This window comes from Cherax quadricarinatus, chromosome 29 (assembly GCF_038502225.1).
Source record: "Cherax quadricarinatus isolate ZL_2023a chromosome 29, ASM3850222v1, whole genome shotgun sequence".
Lineage (NCBI taxonomy): Eukaryota > Metazoa > Arthropoda > Malacostraca > Decapoda > Parastacidae > Cherax > Cherax quadricarinatus.
The window spans coordinates 6,222,505-6,235,905 of NC_091320.1; positions in this window are offsets into that span (position 1 = coordinate 6,222,505).

Genomic DNA, 13,401 nt, shown 5'->3' on the forward strand with positions numbered 1-13,401 from the left:
CATAATGAGATTAGTCACGAGGGAGCATTCACCAAATTCAACTTCAATAACAAAAACATAAAGTGGGACCAAGTAAACCAAGTCCTAACCGATATAAGCTGGGAAGATATACTAAGCAACATAGACCCCAACTTATGCCTAGAACAGATTAACTTGGTGGCACGCGATGTATGCACAAGGCTTATTCCTCTAAGAAAAAGGAGGAGTAGATGTAAAATAGAGACAGTCGCTCCCTTTACAGGCGACGGAAAAGAATAACAGAGCGGCTAAAAGAGGTCAATATATCTGAAATGCGTAGAGAGACACTGGTCACAGAAATAGCAAGCATCGAACTTAAGCTAAAGGAATCTTATAGGAGTCAGGAATCGCGGGAAGAACTAAAAGCCATAAATGAAATCGAAAGAAACCCAAAGTATTTCTTCTTCTATGCCAAATCAAAGTCGAGAACAACGTCCAGTATTGGGCCCCTACTTAAACAAGATGGGTCCTACACAGATGACAGCAAGGATATGAGTGAGCTACTCAAGTCCCAATATGACTCAGTTTTTAGCAAGCCGCTAACCAGACTGAGAGTCGAAGATCAAAATGAATTTTTTATGAGAGAGCCACAGAATTTGGTTAACACAAGCCTATCCGATGTTATCCTAACGCCAAATGACTTCGAACAGGCGATAAATGACATGCCCATGCACTCTGCCCCAGGGCCAGACTCATGGAACTCCGTGTTCATCAAGAACTGCAAGAAGCCCCTATCACGAGCCTTTTCCATCCTATGGAGAGGGAGAATGGACACGGGGGTCGTCCCACAGTTACTAAAAACAACAGACATAGCCCCACTCCACAAAGGGGACAGTAAAGCAACAGCAAAGAACTACAGACCGATAGCGCTAACATCCCATATCATAAAAATCTTTGAAAGGGTCCTAAGAAGCAAGATCACCACCCATCTAGAAACCCATCAGTTACACAACCCATGGCAACATGGGTTTAGAACAGGTCGCTCCTGTCTGTCTCAACTATTGGATCACTACGACAAGGTCCTAGATGCACTAGAAGACAAAAAGAATGCAGTTGTAATATATACAGACTTTGCAAAAGCCTTCGACAAGTGTGACCATGGCGTAATAGCGCACAAAATGCGTGCTAAAGGAATAACAGGAAAAGTCGGTCGATGGATCTATAATTTCCTCACTAACAGAACACAGAGAGTAGTCGTCAACAGAGTAAAGTCCGAGGCAGCTACGGTGAAAAGCTCTGTTCCACAAGGCACAGTACTCGCTCCCATCTTGTTCCTCATCCTCATATCCGACATAGACAAGGATGTCAGCCACAGCACCGTGATTTCCTTTGCAGATGACACCCGAATCTGCATGACAGTATCTTCCATTGCAGACACTGCAAGGCTCCAGGCGGACATCAACCAAATCTTTCAGTGGGCTGCAGAAAACAATATGAAGTTCAACGATGAGAAATTTCAATTACTCAGATATGGTAAACACGAGGAAATTAAATCTTCATCAGAGTACAAAACAAATTCTGGCCACAAAATAGAGCGAAACACCAACGTTAAAGACCTGGGAGTGATCATGTCGGAGGATCTCACCTTCAAGGACCATAACATTGTATCAATCGCATCTGCTAGAAAAATGACAGGATGGATAATGAGAACCTTCAAAACTAGGGAGGCCAAGCCCATGATGACACTCTTCAGGTCACTTGTTCTATCTAGGCTGGAATATTGCTGCACACTAACAGCATCTTTCAAGGCAGGTGAAATTGCTGACCTAGAAAATGTACAGAGAACCTTCACGGCGCGCATAACGGAGATAAAACACCTCAATTACTGGGAGCGCTTGAGGTTTCTAAACCTGTATTCCCTGGAACGCAGGAGGGAGAGATACATGATTATATACACCTGGAAAATCCTAGAGGGACTAGTACCGAACTTGCACACGAAGATCACTCACTACGAAAGCAAAAGACTTGGCAGACGATGCAACATCCCCCCAATGAAAAGCAGGGGTATACTAGCACGTTAAGAGACCATACAATAAGTGTCAGGGGCCCAAGACTGTTCAACTGCCTCCCAGCATACATAAGGGGGATTACCAACAGACCCCTGGCAGTCTTCAAGCTGGCACTGGACAAGCACCTAAAGTCAGTTCCTGACCAGCCGGGCTGTGGCTCGTACGTTGGTTTGCGTGCAGCCAGCAGTAACAGCCTGGTTGATCAGGCTCTGATTCACCAGGAGGCCTGGTCACAGACCGGGCCGCGGGGGCATTGACCCCCGGAACTCTCTCCAGGAAAACTCCAGGTTGACCTTAGATCCAAACTTGAGGAGACCTCTGACATAGTTTCGAAAAACTTAAGCTTGTCAATGGACCAGTACAAAATCTATTTTGATTCCAAAAGTCAGAGGAGAAGTTTTAAAGTAGGTGATGAAGTTCTGGTACTTTTGCCTATCAAGTCAAATAAATTATTAGTAGCATGGAAAGGTCCATATAAGGTGTTAAAAATTTGTGGGAAGGTTGATTACCTCATAGAAGTCAAGGGGAAACCTAAGCTTTATCATATCAACATCCTTAAGAAATATTACCGAAGAAATTCGGTTAACTGTTTGAATGACTTTGACTTAGTTTTTCCACACGAACTTGATAAGACAACTGAGGAGTGTAAGGTGTGCGTAATTGACACCTCTAACTTAGACTATGATAGAGAACTACATGACTTGGTGACTCTTGACCACTCGGGTGCAACAAACATTAATATTAATGAGTCCTTGCATGACCACAAGAAACATGAACTACTTCAATGTGTGAGTAACTTCTCAGACTTTTTTACTGATATTCCAGGTGTTACCTCCACGGTAGTCCATAAGATTGACTTAGTCACGGACAATCCTATCAAACGAAAATTATACCCAGTTCCAGTTCACCTTAGGGATGCATTTGGCCGAGAGGTAGACAAATTATTAAAACTAAAGATCATTGAACCTTCAATATCTTCATATTGCTCACCAGTGGTCGTGGTTAAGAAGGAGGATAATTCATATAGACTTGCTATTGACTTCAGAGGCCTTAATGCTATAACTCGGTGGGATGCTGAGCCTATGCCCTTAATAGATAGCGATCTACACAAATTTTATGGCGCTTCCTTCTTTTCAGAGATTGATATTGCGCAGGCATATCATCAAGTAATGTTAGATCCTTCTTTTAAGCAGTACACCGCTTTTCCTACCCACCAAGGACTGATGCAGTATAGAACTATGCCCTTCGGTTTGGTAACTGCCTGTGCTACCTACGTGAGACTGATGAGAAAGGTCTTGGGTAATATGCCAAATGTTTCAGTTTATTTTGATAACATTTACATAATGACATCCACGTGGGGCAAGCATATCCAAACATTAACATCAGTTTTACGTAGGTTACACTCACATGACCTCACTGCCAAGCCGAAGAAATGCTTCCTTGGGTATAACAAGATTAGATATCTCGGACTGATCCTTTCTAATAACACTTTACAGCCTCTCCCCAGTAAGATCAAAGCTTTATTAGAATTTAAATTCCCCAAAACCAAGAAGCTCATACGTAGCTTTCTTGATTCTGTAAATTTTTATGCACGGTTTATCCCGAACCTTATTGATCTTACAGGTATCTTATCCGACTTCCTTAAAAAGTCTGTGAAGGAACCTCTTGAACTTTCCCACGTAGCTCGGGAAAAGTTTAATGAGATTAAAAGTATCTTTTCGAAAGACCCTATACTTAAGATTCCAGATATTAATAAAACATTTTGTTTAAGAACTGATGCCTCCAATACTGGCTTAGGTGCGGTGTTACTACAATACCATGATGGTACTCCCTTCCCTGTATGCTTCCTAAGCCGGAAACTCCTTCCCGCAGAAACGAGATACTCCACCATAGAAAAGGAATGTTTGGCCCTTGTGTGGGGTATCTCCAAGCTTAAATTTTATTTACTGGGAAAAGAATTCATTTTAGAGACGGATCACAAACCTTTGATATACCTAGAAACTTTTAAGGGAACCAACGGTCGCCTCTTGAGGTGGACATTGGCACTCCAGGCTTTTAAGTTCCATATTGTGTATATCAATGGTTCATCCAATTATTTCTCTGACTGGTTAAGTCGTGACAGTCAGTAGAAGATCTGTTGCCTTAAGCAACTTCCACATTTTAGAACTTTTTCCTCGTCTATTCTTCTTATACTCCTTGACTATAAGTCTTGGTATGGGGGAGTGTGAGGGAAAAGTTCAACAGATAGGAGTAGCAAGCAAGTATATGGTAACGATAGTTTGATTGCCGGCTGCTTGTTAAGGTAGGGTAAGTCTAGCTCCCGCTATCCCCTCCTTCTCTCCCCCCCGAAAGGTGACGTGTGGGGCTCCGACCAAACGGTAATCACTCGACTCACAGCTCCCAGCACAACTCTAAGTACAAGCCTGTTCCTATTCTAGTGGACTTATTGGTTGAAAGCTTCACTTTTGATCAATAATAAACTTAGTTCTTTCAGCCTTGATCTGTTAGATGTTTTAATAATCACCGCGTCTTTTAGGTATTGTACTTATCATGGAGAGTGATTTCTTAAGCAGTGGGTAACCTGTCTCTCTTTCCAGCTTGGAATGACAGATTGGGTCACCTGCCAACCAACGAGAAGTATTGAAGGAGATGGACTAATGTCCCGAGACGTTACATGTTGAATCTACCTACCTGATTAATTGTACAGGGCACTACCCCTCATCTTTGCAGTGGTAAATAACCTGAGTTCCTGTCATCTGGACTGACTATTCAAGGCTATAGACTCTGTGAAGACCTAGCCGTTGGGTTGTCACCAACACCTGTGATCCCCCTCACATCATCACCAACGGCTACAATTGCTACAAGACGGTGTCAACCTCCACCAGACACCCAAGTATCACTGTATATATATTAGCGTTGAATTCAAATGTCATTTTCTCATTTCATTTTTCATTTTTTTTTTCAATTAGGATACTTATTCATATTTTATTGTTTTATATTTTCCATTTCTAAATAATAGTGTTTATCATTGTCTGTTATTTCTTTTTCTATTCATTAATTTTCCTGAGGAGGAGCCAGCCTTGGTAATACTGACTGAAGTTGTTACAGGGCTGAGTAAGCCATCACATCCTGCCTACCATAAGACATATTCTCCTGCCTACCATAAGATTCATCCAACTAGAATTCGTCACAGCAACACTGGCGGGAGAATCATCTGTAAAAAAATGGTGAAGAAATTTACCTAGTTGGACGAATCTTAATATTCTCCTGCCTCAGTAAGTGGAACTTCAGACGGCTATTTTTTTATGATATTTAATTCACTACTTTTTATAATTTTCATTATTATTCTACTCCGCAAAGTTATCTTTTTCCATTTTTCAGATCAGGAGGAAGGTGTTCTCCTGAAGGTGTTTCCCTGAAGGTGTTCCCCTGAAGGCGTTCCCCTGAAGGCGTTCCCATGAAGGCGTTACCCTGAAGGTGTTCCCCTGAAGGCGTTCCCCTGAAGGCGTTTCCCTGAAAGTGTTCCCCTGAAGGTGTTCCCTTGAAGGCGTTCCCCTGAAGGCGTTCCCCTGAAGGCGTTCCCCTGAAGGCGTTCCCCTGAAGGCGTTTTCCTGAAGGTGTCCGCCTGAAGGTGTTCCCCTGAAGGCGTTCCCATGAAGGCGTTCCCATGAAGGCGCTCCCCTGCAGGTGTTACCCTGAAGGTGTTCCCGTGAAGGTGTTCCCCTGAAGGTGTTCCCCTGAAGGCGTTCCCCTGAAGGCGTTCCCCTGAAGGCGTTCCCCTGAAGGTGTTCCCCTGAAGGTGTTCCCCTGACTGTTGTTAACTCAGATATGATGACTTAGACACAAAGGCAACATCTGGGTATCTATATTTGTAGACGTTTCGCCATCTGGATGGCGAAACGTCTACAAGTAAGGATACCCAGGTGTTGCGCATGTGTCTAATTCATCATCTTGTCGGTACTGAATACCACTAATATACAGTTTATAGACATGAATACAACAAGATCAGCACGCGAAGAGCATTGTATCAAGTCCAGGATAAATGGGACAGATTGTCACCTAGAATTCACTTAGACTGAGGAAGTTGAATTCATCTTTCGCTAAGGAGTTATGTTCGGTTTCATGACTCGTCCTGGAGCCCTTAAAAAGGCCATGGTAATTTACGTGTTACGTATATGTGGGAAGTACCACTGGAACTCATCACTGAAGGAACTGTGGTGCCCTGTGAGCTCTACTTTCAGCACTGACTTCAGAAAGTCGGTAGAACTGGGTGGCATTTCCATCTTGCATTCGTCTTTTTAAGAGCTTCAGGTTTGCAATGACTGCATTTATATCCTTGGATAACGTTGATAATGGGTTGGAAGAATGTTATTTAGCGGGTTTTGGTTTGACAGAGGACTGCCAAGTATGGACCGGTAGGCCTCCTGCAGTGTTCCTCCTTTCTTATGTTCTTAAATTGCTTAAGATCATTTAGAGCTTCGTAGATATGTTAAATGAACCTGAAATTCTGGCAGGTTCATCATGGTGAGTAACTCGTTGGTGAGTAACTCGTTGGTCTTGCCTGTGAATGCCATGAAAGTCTTTACTTCGTCATTAGACTCATAGAACCGAGTGAACATGTTACCCTTCGACAGCCAGTGAACGTTCGTATGAACAACAGAGCTTGGTGTTCAGCACACATGTTTTCACACTGTTTACGAAAAAAGCGCGAGTTCAGGGCTGACCCTTCTATGAAGCTCACTGTTTTGATAATGGTCTCTAAGTGAGCCAGCAGGGCTGCTGGTAATGTCTTGGAAGCAACAGCATCTCCATGAATCATGCAGTAAATCACAAGCATTGCAGGAAGCTTACGTTAACAAGTGAGAAAAATACAGCTGGAGACTGTAACATTGCTCGGGCACCATCTGTACACACTGCTGTTATATCCTTCCATAGTAGTCGTTCTTTGTCAGAGTTAAAATTACTTCCATCACATCCTTTCCTTTTGTTGTCGTGGTCAATGGACAATAAAATATAAAGTACTCTTTGATATCTTGACCAACATATCGAATGAAAACGAGAAACTGACACTTCGATGACTTAATCCTAGCAGTCACTTCATCGATCGGTCACTCGATAACATTATTAGACAACAGGATTTGCTTCAGTTCGTTTGCTGCATCATCGTTGTGGATAACTTTTGCAATATCAAGTATGCATGGGTTGATCAGGGTTTTCCCTGCATATATCCTTGGAACAATTACATATGACGCATGTGTAGTAGCTGTTGAAGTCAGTGGGATGGATCCACTGCTGTCCAACCTCACTCTCTGTAAATCTTTGTATTTCTTCTTAAGAAATAAGCGATCCTTTCGTGGTAACCCTGAGTTTCAGCTGAATCATGAAATCATTTGCCAAGACTTTATGGGAGTTATGCTTCAAGATAGTTCTGTGCCATCCTTCACAATGAAGGAAAATCTACACAGAATGCGATTTTCCTGGTAGCATCTCTCATGTTCTGGCACCACAATGACCAGAACAGTAGTAGGAACACCCTAGTAAAGACGGACACGTTATTATTATTACACACAAATCTCTTACACTCCACGTGTATGTGTGTGTGTGTGTGTGTGTGCAAAAGTGTTCATGTGCATCCGTGAGTGCTCGTGTGAGAATGTGTTCCTCTGCATGTGTGTATCTGTCACAGTGACAACAAGTGATAGGTGGTGGTCTGAGCATGTCACAGTGACATGAGGTAACATGTACAATCTTTCTTGCTGACGTGTGTACTTCATGACCCTTGGTCAGCATGATGCAAATAACGTTTATTGTTAACTCATTCTTGCGAATTAGTATGTGTAGCAGTGTGTGTGTGTGTGTGTGTGTGTATGTGTGTGTGTACTCACCTAGTTGTACTCACCTAGTTGAGGTTTCAGGGATCGAGTCCTAGCTCCTGGCCCCGCCTCTTCACTGGTCGCTACTAGGTCACTCTCCCTGAACCGTGAGCTTTATTATACCTCTGCTTAAAGCTATGTATGGATCCTGTCTCCACTACATCATTTCCCAAACTATTCCACTTCCTGACTACTCTGTGGCTGAAGAAATACTTCCTAACATCCCTGTGTCTTCAACTTCCAACTGTGTCCCCTTGTTGCTGTGTCCCATCTCTGGAACATTCTGTCTTTGTCCACCTTGTCAATTCCTCTCAGTATTTTCTATGTCGTTATCATGTCCCCCCTATCTCTCCTGTCCTCCAGTGTCGTCATGTCGATTTCTCCTAACCTCTCCTCGTGTGTGTGTGCGTGTGTGTGTACACATCTATTTGAGGTTATAGGGGTCGATTCACAGCTCCCGGCCCAGCCTCTTCGCTAGTCGCTACTAGGTCACTCTTCCCTCTCCAAGAGCCTTATCAAATCTCTTCTTAAAGCTGTATATGGATCCTGCCTCCACTACTGAGTTCCACTTACTGACAACTCTAAGGCTGAAAAAATATCTCCTAACATCCCTGTGACTCATCTGAGTTGTTAACTTCCAGTTGTGTCCCCTTGTTCCTGTGTTCCATCTCTAAAACATTCTGACCCTGCTCACCTTGCCAATTTCTCTCAGTATTTTACGTCATTATAATGTCCTCCACATACCTCCTGTCTTCCAGAGTAGTCAGGTTAATGTCGTAGGATATACCGCTTAGCTCCGAGACTATTCTTGTTGCAAACTTTTGCACCTTCTCCAATTTCTTGATGTGGTTGACTAGGTGTGGATTCCATACTGGTGCTGCATATTCCAATGTGGGCCAGACGTACACTGTGTCCAGTGTCGTGACTGATACCTTACCCAGAAGTCGAACGGTTATTCTCACGTTTGCCATGTGTGTGTGTACTCACCTATTTGTGGTTACAAGGGTCGATTCGTAGCTCCTGGCCCCACCTCATCGCTTATCGTTGCTTGGTCTACTCCCTGCTCCAAGAGCTTTATCGTACCTCTTCTTAAAGCTGTGTGTGTATGTGAAGTATGAAGGGAATGCTTTATATGGATACACAGCTGCTTTGTTAGTGTTTAAAGGATACAGAAATAAGGATCCTAACAGCCGCTTCCTATTTGCAGTTGTGTTTCCTTTTGAACTGCCCGAGGATGTGAGGACAGACGCAGCGGTGCCTCACATATGGACACTCTGATACGACATCAGACGGATCAACCATTAAGTGACCCATAGTAAGACCACTGGTCAGCTGTCTTTACTGACTGATGGTCAGCAGTGACTGACTGACAGCTCGGTTCATGCACATGCATGACGCCCGCTTCATACAAGCAGTTCGTCTAACAACATGCACAATATAAACAGACTGGCAGACTCTACAAGCATAAACATCAGACGATTATCCTGTACAATGCATAAATAGATGTGTAAACAAATCAAATATATCATGTTCGTGGATCATCCATGGATCATTGATCAATCTATTGTTATTTAAGTGAGTTTCGGGTTCTGAAGGGAATAGCAGGTAACAGAGAAGGGTAAGTTAGGGCACAACAGACTCTGACTGCTACGGTCCAGAACTTGTAGAGGAATTGAATAATCAATGTTTAGTGAATGAAAGTTGAAACGCAGTGAAGTAGGATGACACACTGTTATGCAACTTGACACACTGTTATGCAACTTGACACACTGTTATGCAACTTGACACACTGTTATGCAACTTGACACACTGTTATGCAACTTGACACACTGTTATGCAACTTGACACACTGTTATGCAACTTGACACACTGTTATGCAACTTGACACACTGTTATGCAACTTGACACACTGTTATGCAAATTGACACACTGTTATGCAACTTGACACACTGTCATGCAAATTGACACACTGTTATGCAACTCGACACACTGTCATGCAACTTGACACACTGTTATGCAACTTGACACACTGTTATGCAACTTGACACACTGTTATGCAACTTGACACACTGTTATGCAACTTGACACACTGTTATGCAACTTGACACACTGTCATGCAAATTGACACACTGTTATGCAACTTGACACACTGTTATGCAACTTGACACACTGTTATGCAACTTGACACACTGTTATGCAAATTGACACACTGTTATGCAACTTGACACACTGTCATGCAACTTGACACACTGTCATGCAACTTGACACACTGTCATGCAACTCGACACACTGTCATGCAACTCGACACACTGTCATGCAACTTGGCACACTGTCATGCAACTCGACACACTGTTATGCAACTTGACACACTGTTATGCAACTTGACACACTGTTATGCAACTTGACACACTGTTATGCAAATTGACACACTGTTATGCAACTTGACACACTGTCATGCAACTTGACACACTGTCATGCAACTTGACACACTGTCATGCAACTCGACACACTGTCATGCAACTCGACACACTGTCATGCAACTTGACACACTGTTATGCAACTTGACACACTGTTATGCAACTTGACACACTGTTATGCAACTCGACACACTGTCATGCAACTCGACACACTGTTATGCAACTTGACACACTGTCATGCAACTTGACACACTGTTATGCAACTTGACACACTGTTATGCAACTTGACACACTGTTATGCAACTCGACACACTGTCATGCAACTCGACACACTGTTATGCAACTTGACACACTGTCATGCAACTCGACACACTGTTATGCAACTTGACACACTGTCATGCAACTCGACACACTGTCATGCAACTCGACACACTGTTATGCAACTTGACACACTGTCATGCAACTTGACACACTGTCATGCAACTCGACACACTGTTATGCAACTCGACACACTGTTATGCAACTTGACACACTGTTATGCAACTTGACACACTGTCATGCAACTTGACACACTGTCATGCAACTTGACACACTGTCATGCAACTTGACACACTGTCATGCAACTCGACACACTGTCATGCAACTTGACACACTGTCATGCAACTTGACACACTGTCATGCAACTCGACACACTGTCATGCAAATTGACACACTGTCATGCAAATTGACACACTGTTATGCAACTTGACACACTGTTATGCAACTTGACACACTGTCATGCAACTTGACACACTGTCATGCAACTTGACACACTGTCGTGCAACTTGACACACTGTCATGCAACTTGACACACTGTCATGCAACTTGACACACTGTTATGCAACTTGACACACTGTTATGCAACTTGACACACTGTCATGCAACTTGACACACTGTCATGCAACTTGACACACTGTCATGCAACTTGACACACTGTTATGCAACTTGACACACTGTTATGCAACTTGACACACTGTCATGCAACTTGACACACTGTTATGCAACTTGACACACTGTCATGCAACTTGACACACTGTCATGCAACTTGACACACTGTCATGCAACTTGACACACTGTTATGCAACTTGACACACTGTCATGCAACTTGACACACTGTTATGCAACTTGACACACTGTTATGCAACTTGACACACTGTCATGCAACTTGACACACTGTTATGCAACTTGACACACTGTCATGCAACTTGACACACTGTTATGCAACTTGACACACAGCCTCGCAGAGTAACACATGAACACCCAACACCTTCAGAAGTAACGTACAAGGAAGACAGCAACAATAAATGGAGACAATTTATGACTAGTTAGTGATGTTTATACAGTAAATCAGAACTATCATGGGGAGCGCTAAACCCGTAGGGATTATACAGCGTCTGTGGGAGGGGGATGGATGGAAGGCATTCAGGCTCAATTCTGGGAACTGGAGCACAAATCCACTGCCCTAGATCAAGAGCCCCTCACCAGCGTCAAGGAACCTCCCTTGAGGGAACAGCTACGTAGAAAGTAATAACCTGCGTAACTTATCTTCTGAGAACATCATGTATGACTTTCCCTTCAAAAAAAAAAATTAAGAAAGAAAATGTTTTATACTGACGGTATTTTATTCCTTGGAATTTAATGCTTCCAGCCTCTGGGAGCGAATTTGCATTATTATTAATATATATTTTTAAACCGAGTTATTAAAGGCATATTTTTACAGCACAAATTGAGTATCGCTGACCTCCCCATTCCCCCCTCCCCCCCCCGTATGTGTTTGTTATGATGCATCTTAGTGATATTCTTCCTAAGTTCAGTTGCTAAACAGATTTAATCACTGTAAAGAACTTAAAAAAAAAAAGGCACAATACCGTGACTGGAACAATGCACACTTTTTTTTGTGTTAGTGTAACTTTGTAAATGGTCCAAGTCGGACTGAAACGTCGTGGTAAGCTTCTCTCTCCTATGTGCGGGTTACCTGTGTATTATTTTCACTGTTAACACTAGCCAACACCTTAGGACCTGACCATGTTTACATTCAGTCCTGGACGTGAGTCAGGATGGAGCCAGCAAGACACTAATGCTTCTAACAATGTGGTCAACGATTTCTTCAAAACCTGTACACTAAAGAATGCATTAGATGCATTATGCAAAGAAACTGTTATAGCAGTCGACCATGAGACAAATGAACAGGTTGAAGTCGTAACTAGTCATAGTACTTTACGTCCTCACCAGAATTCAGTACAACAACTACGAAATCTCCCATGTATAGTGTGTGGTAGTGTTTAGGTGACTATGTGTGGTGAAAAAGTAGAAAATCAAATTAAGAACTGTGTATTATTATTATTATTATTATTATTATTATTATTATTATTATTATTATTATTACTATTATTAATATTATTATTATTACATTCATGGAGTCTATAGCTAACCTCGTCTTTCATAGACGAGGTTAACCATAGAATTGATGAGGGAAAAAGGCGAGTGGTGCACTAAGGAGTCTGAGAAGACAAAGAACGTTATCCTTGGAAGCAAAGAGGGGAATGTAGGAGAGTATTGTGATACCAACGCTCTTATATGGGTGTGCAGGATGGGTGGTGAATGTTGCAACAAGAAGAAGGCTGGAGGCAGTGGAGATGTCGTGTCTGAGGGCAATGTGTGGTGGAAATATTATGCAGAGAATCTGTAGTTTGGAGATTAGAATGAGGTGTGGAGTTTCTAAAAGGTTTTATCCAGAGGGTTGAGAAGGGTTGTTGAGATGGTTTGGATATTTAGAGAGGAAGGAACAAAACAGAATGACTTTGAAGTTGTATAAAGCTGTAGTGGAAGGAAGGCGGGGTAAAGGTCTTCCTAGGAAGGGTGGGAGGGAGGGGGGGTTTTGCTTACGAGGGGCTTGGGCTTCCTGCAAGCAAGCGTGAGTGTGGTAGACAGGAGAGAGTGAAGGCAAATGGTTTTCATGAATTTACGTGCTGTTGGAGTGTGAGCAAAGTAACATTTATGAAGTGATTCAGGTAAACCGGTTAGCCGGACTTAACTCCCGGAGGT